Source organism: Triturus cristatus, chromosome 3_2 (assembly GCF_964204655.1).
Source record: "Triturus cristatus chromosome 3_2, aTriCri1.1, whole genome shotgun sequence".
Taxonomy (NCBI): domain Eukaryota; kingdom Metazoa; phylum Chordata; class Amphibia; order Caudata; family Salamandridae; genus Triturus; species Triturus cristatus.
Genome location: NC_140584.1, coordinates 1,220,357,416 through 1,220,375,923, shown reverse-complemented (window position 1 = coordinate 1,220,375,923; position 18,508 = coordinate 1,220,357,416).

The following is an 18,508-nucleotide window of genomic DNA, read 5'->3' as shown; positions in this document are numbered from 1 at the left end:
TTTTGCTTCGGGCCCATCACTGTGGAGTCGCCGTGTGTGTCCCTCTTGATACTCAGGAATCTCACCCATTCCAGGTTCCCAGTTTGTATCTGGTCTAGGGTGGCAAGATGTTTAAAAAGGTGAAGAACGTTGCTCCGGTTGAGAATGTCGTGCTGTCCCGTGCTATGGAATCTCGGGGTAAGGACTACCTTATGGACAATTGTTGGTGTGCCTGGGGTTTGAATCACTTTTCCCCTTCCTAGGGAGTGCTCTGCCAAAATTGATGCAGAGCATTGGCTTCCTTGTTTGCCTAGGGCAGATCCTACTTGGGACCTATTACTCTAGCCTTGATTGCAGGTGGTGCCGGACTGGAGCACGGAGCTTAGCTGGAGTGATTTTAGACCATCCGGCTGCGGCGGTGTTGCGGCCATCACTGGCTGGGAGGTTATTACTACAGATGCAAGCTTGTTCCCGCTATTGATTCATTGCCAATGGGCTGGCCTGAACTTGCAAGTGGCTTTAGACCCTTTGCAGTGGGATTGCTTGGTAAAATTGACTGCATTTTCTGGTCTCCAAGAGGCGGGGCGATGGAAGAGTCCTACTTGCCCCAGTTTTTGGCTGAGAAGATTGGATAGAGCTGACTGGCTTTGGTGTCTCCTTGTTGGGGTAGATGGTCAGTGTTCCGTAGCTGCGATTGTCTCCCTCTTATCTTTGTTTTTTTCAGTTGTTTCCTCAGCTTCTTTTTTGCTCTCCTTGATAAAATAGGCTCGGGATTGTCCATTTTGCAGGGCGTGGGTTCTTTTAAGTCAGTTGCCGGGACATCGCTACCCCTACTTCCGCCACTGTTGGGGCTTTTTGTACCTTGGGCTACTTTGGCTCTATGGGCAATGTTCTCGATCCTGTGTGCCACTTTTTGGCCCGGTCCGTCTGTTGTCTTCAGGCCGTATGGAGCTCCTTCTGTCTTTCTCGCCGCCGGGAAATAGCTGTTATCAGTTGCCCTGTCATCCGTATTGCTTGAAGTGGGCGTCTCCACTATGTCTGATAGGACCTCAGGAAGAGACGCACATTTTTCCATGAGGATTGAGCAGGAACAGGAACATTCCCCAGGGTTGAAGACCAGGTACTGGGCAATCTTATTTTCCAGTTCTTCCACCCTGGAGCTTATGTTGAGTAGGGGGGCTGCAATTGATTGCAGGAGCTCTATTTGGACTTCCATCTTACCTGATTGCCACAGTAGTGCTCTATTGGTAGCTCTGTTTATCTCGGTTGTGGGTGATTTCTGCAGATCTGCATCAACGCTATAGTTGAAGGTGTTGTGATCTGCTTTTGTGCTGGAGACCCGTGGAGGCACTAATAGCCCCAACCCCAGCAGGTTTAGGGTTAGTTCTTGACTTCTTTCAATCTTTTGGCCAAGATTTGGAAGAAACAGGGCTGTAAGGTAGCCTGCCGCTGGGGGCTCTAGACACAGGCTAGCTGAATACGACAGTGGGCTTGTAGCTGTTGGTAGGGGCACAGTGCTCTCTGCATTCTGGAGGTCTAGGCCTTGACTTTTAGCCTGGTGGATTTGCACCATTGTCACTGAGACATGAGCCTCTCTGATCAGAGCTGTTTCAAATTTCTTGCCAATTGTGGAGTCGTACCCCTTGTCTATGGGTAAAGAAGTGGTTTGATCACAGGGTGATCCATTGGTCTGCATGGAATCAAATTGTACGCAGGCCAAATCAACCGTTTCCTGCTCATTGCAGGGCTCCATGCTGGGGGTTGAGCCACCCTTCAGTGGGAAAGTGTAATCGGGGGGCCTTCTGCTCAGCCTTTTGGAACTGCTCTCTTGAACAATGCAAAGGTCATGGCCATGAGATGGTGTGTCCTGGGATACGTGCAGTCGCCGACCCTGGGTGGTGCCCTGGTCGGTGCTTGGGGTGCCGTTTTTCAACGTCTTGAGGCAATTTTGTTTAGGCTTTCTGTCAGAGATTTGCTCCTGGTAATCCTTTTGATAGAGGAACGACTATTGGCAATTTCCTCAGGGGTCGTATGCAGGCGGCCCTTTCTTTTGGGACCCATTAGGCTAAGTGAAGCACTAATAGAACCTGACTATTTGGGGGAAAGGCTGACTGGCCGAGTGTACTGTCGAGTAATTGGTCACTGAGGGTTTATTGACTTGCTAGGCTTGCCAGAATTTGAAGGAATGGCAGCGGGGTGGTAGGAATCATCACGCTCCCAAAATGTGTCTGCTGTTGTTGCTGTTGTTGGCCCCCACCTTAGGGCTGTCGATAGGACTGAGGCCGGGATTGGTGCCGGGGTGCTCCTCCAGCTGCCCAACTACTCCACGTCACTCCACACAAATTTCAGGTAGTTGTACTGATAAAATTACTTTGGTTGTTATTGCTGGGATATAGCCTTTGGAGGTGGACGTGATTGTGCGCTATTCCAGAGGTGTGGGATTATTTCCAGCAGAATAACAGGGAAGCGCGTAGCAGGTGGATGGGGGGGCAAGCGGGGATCACAGGGCGGGTCACAGGCTGCACCTGATCTGATCGGGCCGTCTCCGTGAGACCGCCGAGGGTGCAAACTCACTGCGGCCGACGACTAATGGCTACCGCAGTAGTGCCTGTTTGCCGGCTGCCGAGGCTCACCTGTGCAGTGCTCTATAGTGCTCCCCCAGCCAGATCTTAGGCTGGTGCAGGTGCTCATGCTGGTGTGGCAGTTGAGGGTTGGGATGACTCAGTGCCCACTTTGGAGTGAGACCCACGCTCTGTGGGGGGGCTGAAACTCGCACGTGCTCGGCTGCACTTAGCACTCCGGCTGGCCGGCCGTGGCTTGCAGGTGCTATGTAGGGGCCCCGCTGTGTGGAGATCAGCGAGGGCCGAGGGCTAAGGGCTGGGAGCCGCAAGGCGTTGGTTTGGCGTCTTCTTCATCTTCCTCACTCGCTCGTCTTCAATCGGCCGCAAGGCAGCGGTCAGCGTGAAACCACGGACTGGAATCCGACTGTTATCCTTGAGATATGATCAACCTTCATCAAGGCGCTGACTGTGCGAATTAGCTCTGTGGCAGAATTCCATCCATTCAACGTATGAGAAATATAGCTGTGCAGTAGGCAGGGGGCTCACAATCTTCGCAACAATTGGTCTGGAAGTAAAGCATCATTAGATATACTGGCTAAAATGAGCGGGTAAAGAGGAACCAACGTTTAACAAGACTTCACCATGCTTTATAGTACGTGCAATGTGAAAAATTGCTATCATCGTGGAGGAAAGAAACCATTTGTGTCGGAAAAAAGTAAACCTAAAATAAAATAGTTTGGTGATAGCCCAAAAGTAAGACAAAGAACAGGGATAAGGAGTATTTACAAAGGACAACCTACTATCTGAAGAGGTTCCTCCTTGGATTAAAAGCATAACACTAAGCCAAGAACTCGTAGGAAGGGAGGCACACAGTTCCTATATCAGTATCACAGGAAGGAGTTGGGAATAAGCACGGTCTGTTTAGGTCTCACAATGGAAAAGTATTTTTCAAAATATAAGAAAAGAGCAACATAAATGGAGAACAGGAAACTGGTGTCGCGGTCTAGCCTTTCCGCCGTCACCTGACTCCCGCAAAGCTTGCTGGGAGTGACGTGACGTGGGAGGGCCTTCCGATCGTGGTGCGAACGCAACCAGATGGCTCTCCCTAACCAGGAATAAAGAAGTTAACTCCACCCTCCTGTCCTGTCCTCATTCCAGGGGGGGGCAACTTCCAACACCAGAGTGGCTACGAGGCGGCAGACCCATGTGGCCATTTCCAGCCGCCGTTACAGTAGGGAGAGCCGGCAAAAATGCGGAGGCAGGCGCGACCAGCTCACCGCGTCCAGCAAGGCGGCATTGAGGCGGAGGCACCCTGTTATCCCGATGAGGCTTTCGGCGTGCACGTCGGCGCACGCCTCACACCCTTCCCCCTTTTCCTCTGCACCTGCTGGTACGACTGGCTCCAGGGGGCTGCGAGGTCCACGCGACCTACCCCACGCATGTGTGCCCCACAAAGGACTCCCACGGCCTCACCAGAGGCACTACTACATCTGCAATGCGCAAGACAGCATGAAGAGTACCTGCATTGCCCCACCATGAACCAGCAGTGTCATGGAGTACACCGCAACTAGCGAGCCAGCACAAGGGGCACCCTGTTCACAGCCACGCTTGCCCTACTACGAGGTCATGCACGTCAGCGAGTACCTTCAGGATGCCTTCAGCCCCACATCAAAGCGCACCGCCTTCCATGCTGCCTGCACCATGTGCGCACAGACCTTCTCCTTAACCAACCCAGTCCCCTTCCTGCCGAAACCATGGGAACCAGCCATGAAATGGGACGATTGGAAGGGTTTTTTCCTGAACTACCTTTCAGCGCTGGAAAATGAAGGTGAGGAGGCGTTCTCCAGTAAGCGCAGGAAGAAAATCCTCCTGCATAATCTGGGTCCAGAGGGCCTGCGTGTCTACAAAAATATGGTGAAGAAACCTCTGGCTTCTACTGACGACGACGTCTTCCAATATGCCTTAGAAGACTTAGACAACCATTATCAGCCGGTAATTTGCACAGCCATCGATTGGTGGAATTTTTTCCAGCGCAAACAGGGCGAGTCGGAACGGTGGAGGACTACGTAGCGGCCCTCAAGAAGCTGGCCATCAACTGTAAGTTTGGGACCCTACACGACAATCTCATAAGAGACCAAATCATAATGCACACCACCCACTCAAGCATCCAGGAGAAGCTGTGTGTTAGTGGCGAAGCGTCCCTCCCGGAGATCATCGAAATAGTCAAGAGAGCCGAGTTGTCCAAACGTTGCGCACTCGCCGCCAAAGAAAGAACCTGTCCAACAGCCCACAGTGTGCAAGGTGACAGACCGGAGAGTCCCGAACGCGAAACCGTCGACCTATCCAGGCTCAGCCTCCAGCAGGTAATCTATGCCCAAACCCAAGGGACCCAGCTGCACTCCTGCGGACAAGCAAGGAACCTGCTACAGATGTGGCAGCCAATCCCATATGGCAAACAATAGGAAGTGCCCCGCATTCAATGTTAAATGCTCCTTCTGCGGAGTCACTGGACATTTCGACAAAGTCTGCAGACGGAAGCCCAGAAGCGCCGTAGTCAAATATGTTCAAGATGACTCTGACGACCAAGATGGGGCAGACCAATCCAACCAAGATTGCATCCTATGCATCGAAGACCAAATCAGCTATGGGACAAAAACTTTGCCCTTGTGGTGGGGGACCACCTTCATTCCACTGATGTCCACCCAGTCACGTACACAGGAGAAAAAATCCCCATGGTGGGGTTCCAGCGGCTTCTGTTCGAGTTCAAAGGCAGGCACACGACAGCAAAGTTGTATGTAGCGGAGAAAGGTCCATCCGTCCTTGGGTGGGTGAACCAGGGAGCGCTGGGCATACAAATCAACCCAGGTGATGACACACAAGTGCTCCTGATGGATGACCCATCCACGCCAGCTTCGTTGAAAGCGGAGTTCCCTGCGTTTTTCAGTGACCACATTGGGAAGATGTCTAAGTTCACCCACAAGATCATGCTCAAAGAAGAAGCTATGCCAGTCTCCCACAAAGTCAGGAATGTCCCATTTAACAGCAGAGAGGCAGTCCAGCTAGAACTGAAACGGTTGGAAGACAATGACATTATTGAACTGATAGAATGCGCCGAATGGCAAGCGCCCTTAGTGGTGGTGCGCAAACAGAGCGGGAAGATACGTCTTTGCACTGATCTCCGAGAACTTAATAAAAACATCATCGTTGACAAGTTGCCGTTGCCCAAAATAAACGAACTACTGGCCCAGACCAAGGGGGTCAAATGGTTTTCCACCATCGACCTCAAAGCTGCATACCACCAAGTGTCGCCCCATTCATCATGCAGAAAGCTCACCTCTTTCATCACACCCTTCGGCTGCTATAGATTTAGACGGTTGCCCTTAGGTCTCGCATCCGCGGCAGCTGTCTTCCAAAAACTCATGCACACACTCTTCAAAGACGTCCATGGAGTCCTCTACTTCCAGGACGACATCCTCGTCATGGGAAAGACCAAGGCCGAACACGACAACATTCTGCACACCGTGCTGCACATGCTGGCGGCCAACAGTCTCAAGGCGCAACTTGAGAAGTGCAAGTTTGGCTTACGAAAAGTGACCTATCTGGGACACGAGATCAGCGGCACAGGCATCTCCCCAAAAACAGCCAATGTGGAAGCCATCATGTCCGCACCCTCCCCTAAAAGCAAAGATGATGTTCGATCGTTCCTAGGGCTCCCAGAGTTTTATAGCAAATTCGTCAGGAACTTTGCGACCAAAACACACAGCTTACGTCAACTGCTGAAAGAAAAGAACATCTTTTCCTGGTCCGCTGAGTCTGAAGCTGAGTTCACTGCCATCAAAAGAGACAATTTCAGGGCGATTCCTCTACCCAGATTTGACGGCGCCATGCCCAGCATCCTGACCACGGGCGCCAGTGACAAAGGGTTGGGAGCAGTCCTCTCCCAGAGAGCAGCGGATGGTACAGAGACCACCGTGGGATTTGCCTCGAGATCCCTCACCCCCAGTGAAGAGAAATATAGCGTGATTGAAAAAGAAATGCTAGCGTCCATCTGGGCGATGGAAACATTTCGACAATATCTGTGGGGATCAAGATTCACGCTTTGCACAGACCACAAACCCCTAATCAAAGTTCTCACATCCAACGGCAACGTGACATCCACCCCACGCATCGCAAAAATGTCACTGCGTCTCTTGGACTTCATGTACAATGTGGAATACATCCCGGGTCCTAAGAACAGGGTGGCAGACTTCCTCAGCAGGGCAGCGGCCATGGAAGGAGCAGTCATACAGTCGGACTGGGACGAGTACAGCGTTGCATTTATGATGGATCACAAACACACCATCAGTGCCCAGGACTGGGAAGGATCCTATACGCAGGACACAGAACTCTCACAAGTCAAACTGTATGTCACGCACGGCTGACCACAAAAAAAGCACACAAAGGATGACTTAAGGAAATACTGGGAAGTCTGTGACAAACTCTCCATTAGCGACGACTCAGTATTTCTGCTGCGAGACAACAGAGTTGTGCCCCTGAAAGGATTGATCGATCGCATACTCCACATCACCCACGAAAGCCACCTGGGCATCGTAAAAGCAAAAAGTAGAATGACACTGCTGTACTGGTGGCCAGCCATGGATAACCAAGTGGAGAGATTCGTGAGAGCATGCGAGCATTGTGCCAGAGCTGACAAAACACTCACCACCATGAGACCCCCCATGGGGGAGTTCAACACCCCCAACAACCCCTTGGAGGACTTGTTCATTGACATCGTAGGCCCTATCCTGAATTCCTGGGGCACGCCCAAACACCTCATCATCTTAGTGGACCGATACTTTAAGTGGCCTGAGGTCGAAATCAGTGGACTCTGACACGGTCATTGCCTTCCTCACGAACATCTTCCTGAGGAAAGGCATTCCCAAAACTATCACCAGCGACAACGGGCCCCAGTTCACATTGGCCAAATGGACAGCCTTCACCAACCGGAACGGTATCCAGACAAAACACCCCTCGTTTATCACCCAGCAGGCAGCGGCCAGGTGGAACGCTTTAACCGGGTGATCATGGGCTCGATCCAGGCAGCTATCAGTGCCGGAAAGAACTGTGAGACCGAAGTCAAGAGCACAGTGTGGGCGTATCGCATCATGCCCACCCTCACAGGCTACAGCCCATTTAAAATCCTGAGAGGCAGAGAACTTTTTACCAGAGACAATGCAGCCTGGATGAACATACAACTCCAGAGCAAATGGTCCCGGCCATCGTCCGGAGCAACATTGAGAAGACCCAACGCATCTATAAAGCAAATTACGATAGGAGGCACAACGTGCGTAACGTCACGCTGACAGAGGGCGACTGGGTCAGAGTCAAATGGGGCCACCCAGGACAAAAAGGAGACAGCAAATTCAGTGAGCCCTTATGAGTGGTGGACCTGTATACACGATCGGCCTTGTTGAGCGATGGTAAGGTGTGGGTCCCAATCCGGAATGGACAAGTGCAACAAAATCCTTTATTGGGGCATGAACAGTAGCAACACCTACGCCAGCGATCTGGAAGAAGGTAACAGCACCACAGGGGACGAAGCACCAACCCAGAACCTGTGAGAGAGGACATGGAGACTGCCAACAGGACTGAGATCGGCACCCTGGCAAATGCTGAAGGACAGACAGCCAAGCAGCAAACACCGCATCCGCATAGCCAGGACAGACTGTGCCGGTACCTCACAAGAGACATCTGATACCCAAGGTAGAGGCCATGAGGAGAGTACAAAGACGGACGGATCCAGTGGAGCAAGAGAGTGAGGGATCCGAGCACCTGTCATGCACACCCGCAAAAGCCGTACAGTGAAGCTTCCGAAACGGTCCAGTGAATTTCACTTGTGAATCTTTCTCTCTCTCTCTCTCTCTCTCTCTCTCTCTCTCTCTCTCTCTCATTCTCTCTCTCTCTCTCTCTCTCTCTCTCTCTCTTTCACTCTCTCTCTCTCTGTCTCTCTACTTCTTGCATCCCCAGTTACAGTTCACATCATCATTGTTGGTAAGGGGGAAGATGTGTGATGTCGGGTCTAGCCTTCCCCCATCACGTTACTCCCACAGAGCTTGCTGGGTGTGACGTGACATGGGAGGGCATTCCGATCATGACGCGAACAACGGCTCTCCCTAACCAGGATTAAAGAAGTTAACTCCACGCTCCTGTCCTGTCCTCATTCGGGGGGGAACGACTTCCAACACCACAGAAACCAGTAGTAAACTGAATTACAACACCAATAAGTGGCTAACCTACCGGAACCCTTGAAGGGGTAAGAGTAAGCAGCAAGGCTCATGAAGCCGGGACGGATAACCAACCAGATTACAGCCCAAGTGTAAATCTGATAACAGGGGCTAAAGTGATCTTAAACAACAATAAATGACACATAACCTAAAGGGAACGCACTCCCTTGGGAAATAACGATGCCCATCTAAGCGGGGCAGAAAGGACAAAGCTTCCTGCGTAAAAACAAACCGGGGTGGAAACGCAATAATGCCACAGGTCAGGACGGAAGTTTAAATACATGTTTTTTGTTATCAATTTTAATTGATGATGACTTTAGTGTTTTTTGTTATGTACTGGATTGAATATTTGTATTGTTTGCTCCTTGATGTGGGTGCTCACGAATCATATATTCCTAAATATATAACTGTTGGACCTGGCTCTTCTGGCAGGTTCACCCCTAAACTTTTTGCATTTATCCTAGCCTTTGTCCCTATGTAGTGTTAGTAGTCCCAGTGTAAAGTGCATGCGCTCTGTGTTACATTTAGTGAGACTGGCCTGCCCTCTCATAGGAATGCATTGGGGATATGTGTGTCCATGGTAGTTCCTGATGTGAGAGGAGTGCAGGGGCGAGTTTGGTATGTGCGAACTCGTGGGAAGAAATGCTGCGCAATGGTGTGCACAGATTTATTGTCACTGGTGGAGATGTGTCACTTCTAGAAGTTGGCATGTCTGTGTGCTGTGTGATGTGAATTGCCTGTCTGGCTTGTGATTGACAGGAGCTGAGAGGGCTGGGGAATTCCAGGAGCCAGGGTGAGTCTGCCCGGTGGTGAATGGAGAGATCTGCATCTAGATGGGAGGGAGAAGTTGCACCTGGGACCTGAATGGGGCTGGGCCTTCCCTTCACAATGCTGGCTCCACCTCCTGTGGTGCATCTGATGTCCCTGGCCTGGCCTGTGAATAGAGAGGGGAGCTGAGCAAAACAAAGTGCTCCTGAACCAGTTGTATCTGGTTCTCCCCTTGCCATACAGTTGTAAAACAAAGGATTTGCTGATATAAATAGAGGGGGCTGTGACCCCACGAAGATTTTCTTGTTCTTGGACTCGAATCTGCCAGGGGCGTGCTGCTGCTGGGGCCCAGGGGAAGGCTTGCCTCCCTGGGCTCAGCCCTGCCCCTGGATGCCTGGAGAACTTCTTTTTCTGGGACCCCTCTGCCTTACTTTGATTCCAGGACCCTAAAGGGACTTTGGGACTGCCCCAGCACCTTGTGAGTGCTGGCTTCATTTTTTTATATTGCACCGGGCTCTTTCTGCGGTTTATTTACTCCATGCAGCGCTGGACTGCTCGTCGCTGCTGAGAGGGGATCCCCCAACCTAGGGATCCCCCACTACTTGTGAGAAAAATGCATCCTGGTGCCCTTTTATTTAATGCGCGGGTGCCCACCCCACAACTTGACTTTTTATCTTAAATTATGTGCGCCAACCCTGCTAAGTGTGCTATTTTTAACGCGGTTGCCCACCCCGCTGTATATTTTTAATTATGAGGGAGCCTACCCCTCTTACTGCCCAGAGAGAAACCACCGCTGCGGCCCGAGTCGCAGTAAGGGTGGAAGTCAGGCAACGATGTGCCTGGCGGCGGGTGGGACTTCCGGTTCTGAGGAGGAAGTCCTGCGCACACCGCCGCCGCCTGAGAAGCTGCCTGGGGTAAAGAAGATGGCACCTGCCTGTGTAGGGCTCCCATGGCTGAGGGAGAGCCCCGCGGGCACCAGCCAGTGAAGATTAAAGGCGGGGGGCTCAAGGCACATTGCCGGTGCCTGCCCCCACCGCATATGAAGGAGAGAACCTCGCGTCGTGCCTCCCGACCAGTCGGGGAGCCGAGAGGAATCCCCTCCCGGAGAGCCGGTAAGTGGAGCTGGCTGGGGGAGCAGAGTCGAGGCACCACACCGATGCCTCTTTCCCGAGCAGCCCCGCTTGACAGAGGGCTGCTCCAACACGGGTCCCAGATGTTTATTTTTAGAGCCTGTGCATGGCTCCAACGACGTGAGCATAACTAGTTTTAGAGCCTAGGTGGCTCCAACGTGGGTGAGATTTTGTTTAAGGGCCCCAGTGGTGGGTCCCGTGGGCCAGAGGAGCCCGTGTTCTGAGTTGGCCATTCCCATGAGCAGGCCCGCCATTGCGGGCCGCTTCGACGAGAGGGGCCCATGCTTTTCCCCGTGTTGGGCACAGAGTCTGAGCGGTCCCGCCAGGAGAGCGGGCTGCTCCAACGTTGCTGGCATTGTTTGTTCAGAGCCCCGTGTGGCTCCAACAACCCAAAGGTTCGTGAAGGTCTTTAAGCACAGTGGAGCCGTGACGTCGTCAGCAGGGCTCAGAGTGTGGGTTCAGGATGAGTCTTCTTCCGTAGGGTCAGCCGCGATCCGATCAGCAGGGCTTTTGACTCCAGGATACAACTGTTGTCCTGTTGTCGGGTCGCCCCAGATATAGGACCGGAGCCCTTTGATGTCCGGACCCTTGCGCCCGGAGGGGGCGGAGAGGCCGGGTAGGGAGCGGCCAGACGCCCAGCAGGAGAGGCGCCAGGCCCCAGAGAGCTGTGGGGCGATCGCACCTAGGTGTGGAAGGACGGTTGGGGGTCCCATCGATACTGCCCTCCGCCGGGAGTGGGAAGGGTTCACGTGGTATCCCCCGGGCCAGGGGTTGGCGCCTTGATGTCGGGCCTCGCTGGGACAGAGGCCGGGTGAAGCGGGGTCACGCAGGTGGTCACGTGGAGTGACGTATAGTCCAAAATGGAGGAGCCCCGAGGTGCATGGGACCTCGTGCGGCTTAGCGAGGGGAAACAGGACCACGCCACGAGGCCGGCTCCCACATGCATCCCCCCCAGGGAGAGTCACCCATCTCCTTGGGGGTTCTCCTCGCCGAGGCGGAAGAATCTGGACAGGCCGTCAGCGTTGGCGTGGTCGTTGCCGGGCCGGTGTTCCACAGTGAAGTCCATCCCTTGCAGCGAGATGGACCATCGCAACAACTTGGGGTTCTCGCCCCGCATTTGCATGAGCCACCGCAAGGGCCGGTGGTCAGTTTGGACCCTGAAGTGGGTGCCGAAAAGGTAGGGCCGGAGCTTCTTGAGAGCCCATACCACGGCGAAGGCCTCCCGCTCGATGGTGCTCCACCTCTGTTCTCGCGGCAGCAGTCGGCGGCTGATAAAGGCCACAGGTCGGTCGAGGCCCTTGGCGTCCAGCTGGGAGAGGACCGCCCCGACCCCGTACTCCGAGGCATCGGTCTGGACTAAAAATTCCTTGCTGTAGTCAGGGGCCTGTAGCACAGGGGCAGTGCACATGGCCGCCTTGAGGGCCTCAAAAGCGGTCTGACAGCGGGGCGTCTAGTGCACCGCCTTGGGCTGTTTCGTGGAAGTGAGCTCTGTAAGGGGGCCCACAATGCTGCCATAATCCTTGATGAATCGTCGGTAGTAGCCTGTGAGGTCTAGGAAGGCCCGGACAGCTGTTTGGGTTGCGGGGGGCTCCCACGCCTCGACCTTTACCTGGAGGGGCGCCACCTGGCCACTCCCCACCTGGTGGCTCAGATAGGTCACAGATCCTTGACCGATCTGGCATTTACTGGCCTTAATGGTGAGTCCGGCTCTTTGGAGAGAGGCCAGGACTTCCCCGAGGTGTCCTAGGTGCGCGGCCCAGTGGTCGCTGAAGACGGCAATGTCGTCGAGGTAGGCCGCACTGAAGGCTTCTAGTCCGGCCAGGACCTTGTTCACTAGCCTCTGAAAGGTCGCGGGGGCGTTCTTCATACCGAAGGGCATTACCCGAAAGTGGTAGTGCCCATCGGGGGTGGAAAAGGCGGATCGTTCCTGGGCGCCGGGAGTGAGCTTGATCTGCCAGTACCCAGCGGTGAGATCAAAGGTGCTTAGGTAGCGGGCGGACCCTAAGCAATCGATCAGCTCGTCTGCTCGTGGCAAGGGGTGGGCATCGGTCTTGGTGACTGCGTTCAGGCTCCGGTAGTCGACACAAAACCTGAGTTCCGGGACAGTGCCGGGGGCGGTGGCCTTCGGCACCAAGACTACCGGGCTGGCCCACGGGCTGTCGGATGGCTCGATGACTCCGAGGGCGAGCATCTTGTCGACCTCGGTCTGTATGCAGGCTCGGACTCGGTCAGGTACTCTGTAAGCGCGGTGTCGCACAGGGGGGCTGTCCCCAGTATCCACGTCGTGGACGCACCAGGGGGTCACCCCGGGCGTGAGAGAGAAGAGGGCAGCGAAGGGTTGCAGCAGCTTCTGGCAGTCATGGCGCTGTTCTGGTGTCAGGGTGCCGGAGAGGCGGACGCCCTCCAAGGAGCCGTCTTGGCCCGAGGACCCCAGGAGGTCTGGTAGGGGCTCGGAGTCACTTTCGCCCCCATCGTCGGTAGCCAGCAGCAGGCTTAGTTCAGTTCGGGCAAAGTGGGGCTTAAGTCGGTTGGCGTGCAGGACCCGGAGGGGGTTCCTTGGGGACTCCATGTCGACTAGGTACGTGACGGGTCTCTTCCTCTCAACCACCTTGAAGGGCCCGGCCCACTTGTCCTGCAGGGCGCAGGGGTCCACGGGTGACATCACCCAGACTTGCTGGCCCGGCTCGAACTCGATGGTTGAGGCATTTTCGTCATACCAGCGTTTCATGTCTTCTTGGCTGGCTTCGAGGTTGGCTTCTGCCAGGGCCCGGAACTTCCGAGTCTGGTTCCGCAGGGTCAGGAGGTTCCAGTAGACGTCGGGAGGGGCATCTTGGACTTGCGCCTCCCAGCCCTCCTTGACCAGGCTGAGGGGCCCTCGGACGGGGTGCCCATACAATAGTTCGAAGGGGCTGAAGCCCAGGGATCTCTGTGGCACCTCCCGATAGGCGAACAGGAGGCAGGGCAGCAGGACATCCCATCTCCTCCTCAGGGGCTCTTCTAGGCCCTTGATCATCCCCTTCAGGGTTCTGTTGAACCGCTCGACCAGTCCGTTCCCCTGGGGGTGGTAAGGGGTGGTGAATTTATAGGTGACCCCACATTGTTGCCAGAGGGATCTCATGTATTTTGAAATAAAGTTCGTACCCCTGTCGCTCACCACTTCTCGGGGAAACCCCACCCTGGAGAAGATGCCCATCAGGGCCCGACCCACCACTGGAGCTGTCACGGTGCGGAGTGGGATGGCCTCGGGGTATCGGGTGGCGTGGTCGACCAGTACCAGGATGAAGCGGTGTCCCAGGGCGGTTCGGGGGTCGAGGGGCCCCACGATGTCGATCCCCACTCGTTCGAACGGGGTGTTGACTGTTGGAAATGGTTGTAGGGGGGCTTTCACTCGGCCCCCAGTCTTCCCGCTAGCTTGGCAGGTCGGGCAGGACCGGCAGTGATGGTCCACGTCTCTTCTCATTCGGGGCCAATAGAAATGGGTCACTAGGCGGCTGTAAGTTTTGTCCCGCCCGAGGTGTCCGGCGAGGGGCACGTCATGTGCCAGGTTCAGGAGGAACTCTCGAAATCTGAGGGGGACCACCAACACCCGGCCGGCCCCTAGTTCGGCGACTTTCTGCTCGCTATACAATAAGTCATTGTCCCAATAGACCCAGTGGGTTCCCGTGGGGTCCCCCGCAGCCTGGGCGGCCGCTTGCAGTCGGGCCCCCTCGAGGGACGGGCAGGCCTTCTGCTCTTGCTGGAATTGTTCGCGGGTGGGGCCCCCGTCGTGGCGCCACTGGGCCAGCTCGGGGATCTCGCTGAGGGAGGCGGCCTCGTTGGTAGAAAGTTCGGATGGCCCGGCCTCCTCGTCATGTTCCTCCGTGCCGGAGGAGGGTGATAGCTCGGGGCCCGTCAGCTTGTCGGGGGCCATGGCAGCGGCTGGTTGGGCGGTCATGGACCGGGTGGTGGCGCAGGCCCACTCGGGCAGTCCTAGCATCCCCAGATGCTCTCGGCGTTCCACCTGGGCCCAGGGGGAGCTCTCTAGGTCATTCCCCAGGAGGCAGTCCACTGGGGCGTCGTCGCGGACAGTTACTTTTAGGGTGCCGGACACTCCTCCCCACTCGAAGGGGATCCTGGCCATCCGGCACATGCTTTCGGTGTTGTCCGCGGTCCGGACAGGGCATAGGACATGCGGCAGGATTTGTTCGGGGGTCACCAGGTGGCAGCGGGCAGCGGTCACACTGGCCCCAGTGTCCCGGAGGGCCTCGGCCCGTCGTCCATTGATGGTGACCCACTGTTGGTACTTCTGGGTGTTGCTTGGGATGGCAGCTCGGGGCACCATTTCTCGGGAGCCCAGGCATACAAGCGACATGGCAGCTGGTTCCCACTCGGGGGACCCTCCGTCGTGGTTTTCCTCCTCGTCTTCTCCCTCCCCCAGGGCTGCGGCGGCTATTTGCCGGGGAGGGGGCCCAGCGGTCCCGTTCCGTCGGTTCACGGGGCAGGCCAGGTCGCTCGCATAGTGGCCTGTCTGCTGGCAGCCGAAGCAGGTCACTGTTGGTCGTGGTCCAGGCCGTGCGATAGGAGTCCCCCTTCGGCCCAGGGTCGGGGACGTGTGGTTGGTGGCTTGGCCTCGTGGCGGGCTTCTGGGCGGCCCGGCCGGGAATTCTCGACTGCGGTGGGACCCCCCTCCTCCGCCTCGCTGGCGGGGAGGTCCCGTGGTACTCCGTTGGTAGTCCCCCACGGGGTTCCGGGTGTTGACCCATCGGTCTGCTTCGGCGGCGAGCTTCCGGGGCTCGGTCAGTTTACTGTCCAGGAGGTGTTGCCTTAGTTCAACAAAGCAGTTGTTGGCGAGGTGCTCCCAGACAATGAGGTCGAACAGTTCATTGTATGAGGTGACCTTGCTTCCTTTTATCCACCCTTCCAATGCTCGGCTGAAGAAGTCCACGTATTCGACCCACGTGGTACCGGGGAGCTTCTTGCAGTCCCGGAAGCGCTGCCGGTACATCTCGGCTGATAGTCCGTAGCGTGTGAGTAGGGCTTCTTTCATGTGGTCGTAGGATGTCATCACCGCGTCGGGGAGTTGCAGCAGGGTATCCCGGCCCTCGCTGAGGAACCTCCCCCATAGGCCGGCACCCCAATCCTTCCGGGGTACCCGATGGGAGGTCATGGCTACTTCGTACGCTCGGAACGATTGCTGGATGTCGTCATTTTTATAGTACTTCTTGACGACATCCTTGGGGATGTGAACCTTTGGCTCGGTCAATGGCAGAGCGTCCCGGGCTCCGGGGGTGCTGGTCTCCCCCGTTTTAGCTTTTAGTTCAAGTTCCTTGAGGCTCCTCTCGTGCTCGAGGGTTAGCCGTCCCTCCTCTAGTTCCCGATGCCGTTTCTTTTCCTTGATTTCCTCTTGCAGCCGTAGTTGCTCCAAGGCTATTTTCTTCTCCGCCAGTAGGAGCTCACCGTCCAGCCGGAGTCGGGCGAGGTCCATTTCGTGTGTCCGGACCCTCTCCCGTTCTCGCATTTCTTCGTGGGAAAGGCTGGTTTCGGGGACGGTTCGCCCCCCATCTGTCAGGGTTGGGGTCGGCAGGTTTCCGTCCCGGGCCGAGGTCCCTTCGGCTCGGGGTGGAGTGGTCTCAGGTTCTACCCAGGCTTTCAGGGCTTTCTGCATTTCTTCCTTGGTGCCCAATCCTGTGGTTGGAATCCCTTTGTCCTTGCAGAATTGTTTCAGTTCTTTGTGGGTGTATTCTTCCAACCTTTCCGGCTGGAAGGTTGCGGCCACGGTTGCCTCTTGGCCGTCCATGGTTCCCTTTTCTTTCCGTCTGGTTAGGTAGTGGGTGCGTTACTTGCCTGTACGATTGCGTCTGGCTCGGATCCCGTCGCTGGCCACCAAATGTTGGAGGGAGGGCCACCGGGGAGTCGGGGAGACTAATCCGGGGCACCTTCCTACCGCAAAGTTATAGCCGAGCGCCGCTGAGAAGCCCCCTTCGGGGAGGTCTTTCTCCTATGATCGCACTAGGCCCAGTAACACCACCACACAGGACTCAATATCAGTTGCTTGACGTGGTTCTTTATCAGCAGTAGTACGTTCAATATTTACAGTGGGATCGAGGGATCCAGTAAGAGTCTCAATGTCGGTTAGAGGGATAGGGTAGCGGGACAGTCTTAGTACCAACCAGGTACGGGAGGCTCTGCGCCAGACCTTGAGTGCTGGTCTCAGAGCAGCTCGGACGTGGGGAGCCGCGACGGCGTCTGCAGGGCTCGGGTGGTAGTTCCGCTTGGGTCGAGCCGCGACACAGTCAGCAGGGCTCCGGTGGTAGGTCCGCTTCGGTCGAGCCGCGACGAGGTCAGCTGGGCTCTGGTGGTAAGGTTCAACAAGGTCAGGCCGCGACAGCGTCAGCAGGGCCCCAAAGGTTTGTGAAGGTCTTTAAGCACAGTGGAGCCGCGACGTCGTCAGCAGGGCTCAGAGTGTGGGTTCAGGATGAGTCTTCTTCCGTAGGGTCAGCCGCGATCCGATCAGCAGGGCTCTTGACTCCAGGATACAACTGTTGTCCTGTTGTCGGGTCGCCCCAGATATAGGACCGGAGCCCTTTGATGTCCGGACCCTTGCGCCCGGAGGGGGCGGAGAGGCCGGGTAGGGAGCGGCCAGACGCCCAGCAGGAGAGGCGCCAGGCCCCAGAGAGCTGTGGGGCGATCGCACCTAGGTGTGGAAGGACGGTTGGGGGTCCCATCGATACTGCCCTCTGCCGGGAGTGGGAAGGGTTCACGTGGTATCCCCCGGGCCAGGGGTTGGCGCCTTGATGTCGGGCCTCGCTGGGACAGAGGCCGGGTGAAGCGGGGTCACGCAGGTGGTCACGTGGAGTGACGTATAGTCCAAAATGGAGGAGCCCCGAGGTGCATGGGACCTCGTGCGGCTTAGCGAGGGGAAACAGGACCACGCCACGAGGCCGGCTCCCACACCTATAAACAGGTAATTGCGTCAGCAAAACAAACATATTTTGCAGCTCAGATTTTAGAATCCAAAAATATGGCAAAAGAAATGTTCAAGACAGTTGCAATGTTGACCTCACCAAAGCCAAGTCCGGTTCTACCAACTCAACAGCTATGTGAAAATCTGGCCAACTTCTTTTTGACCAAGGTAGAACGCATTTATGAGGTCTTTAGTGAGGGAGGTACAGGCTCTCTAGATGTGTGGAGGGAAGGCCCAAGGACAGAGGATGCCACTGGTCTTACCTTTGATCAATTTCGGAGTATCTCTATATCAGACACACAAAAAGGCCTGATGGAAATTAACTCAGGCTCCCCTTTCGATCCCTATCCCAGCAGGGTGGCGAAACTGGCTTCTGGCCCGATAGGAACAAGGGTCACAAGCATATTCAATCTTATGTTCGAAACTGGCCTTTTTCCTAGGCAGTGGAAACTGGCCTCCATTTTACCACTTCTAAAAAAGTCCAATCTGCCAACAAACGATCCTAACAGCTTCCACCCGATTGCTAGACTTCCCCTTCCGGCCAAGTTGGTTGAAAAATTCATGAACAGGCAACTTAGTCTCTTTTTGGCCGAGAACCAAGCACTTGACCCCACGCAATATGGTTTTAGGCCAGGTCACAGTACAGAGTCTGCCTTGATTAAGGCCACGGAAGAAATCAGAGAGGCAGTGGATCAGGGAGGGAAAGCAGCACTGATCCTGCTTGATCTGTCAGCAGCTTTTGATACGGTCCACCATTCTCTACTTCTGAATCGCCTAAAAACATGTGGTATTGGCGGAAGAGCCTGGGACCTTATTAGATCCTTTCTCACATATAGGACACAAGTGGTTGCCCTAGGGGAATTT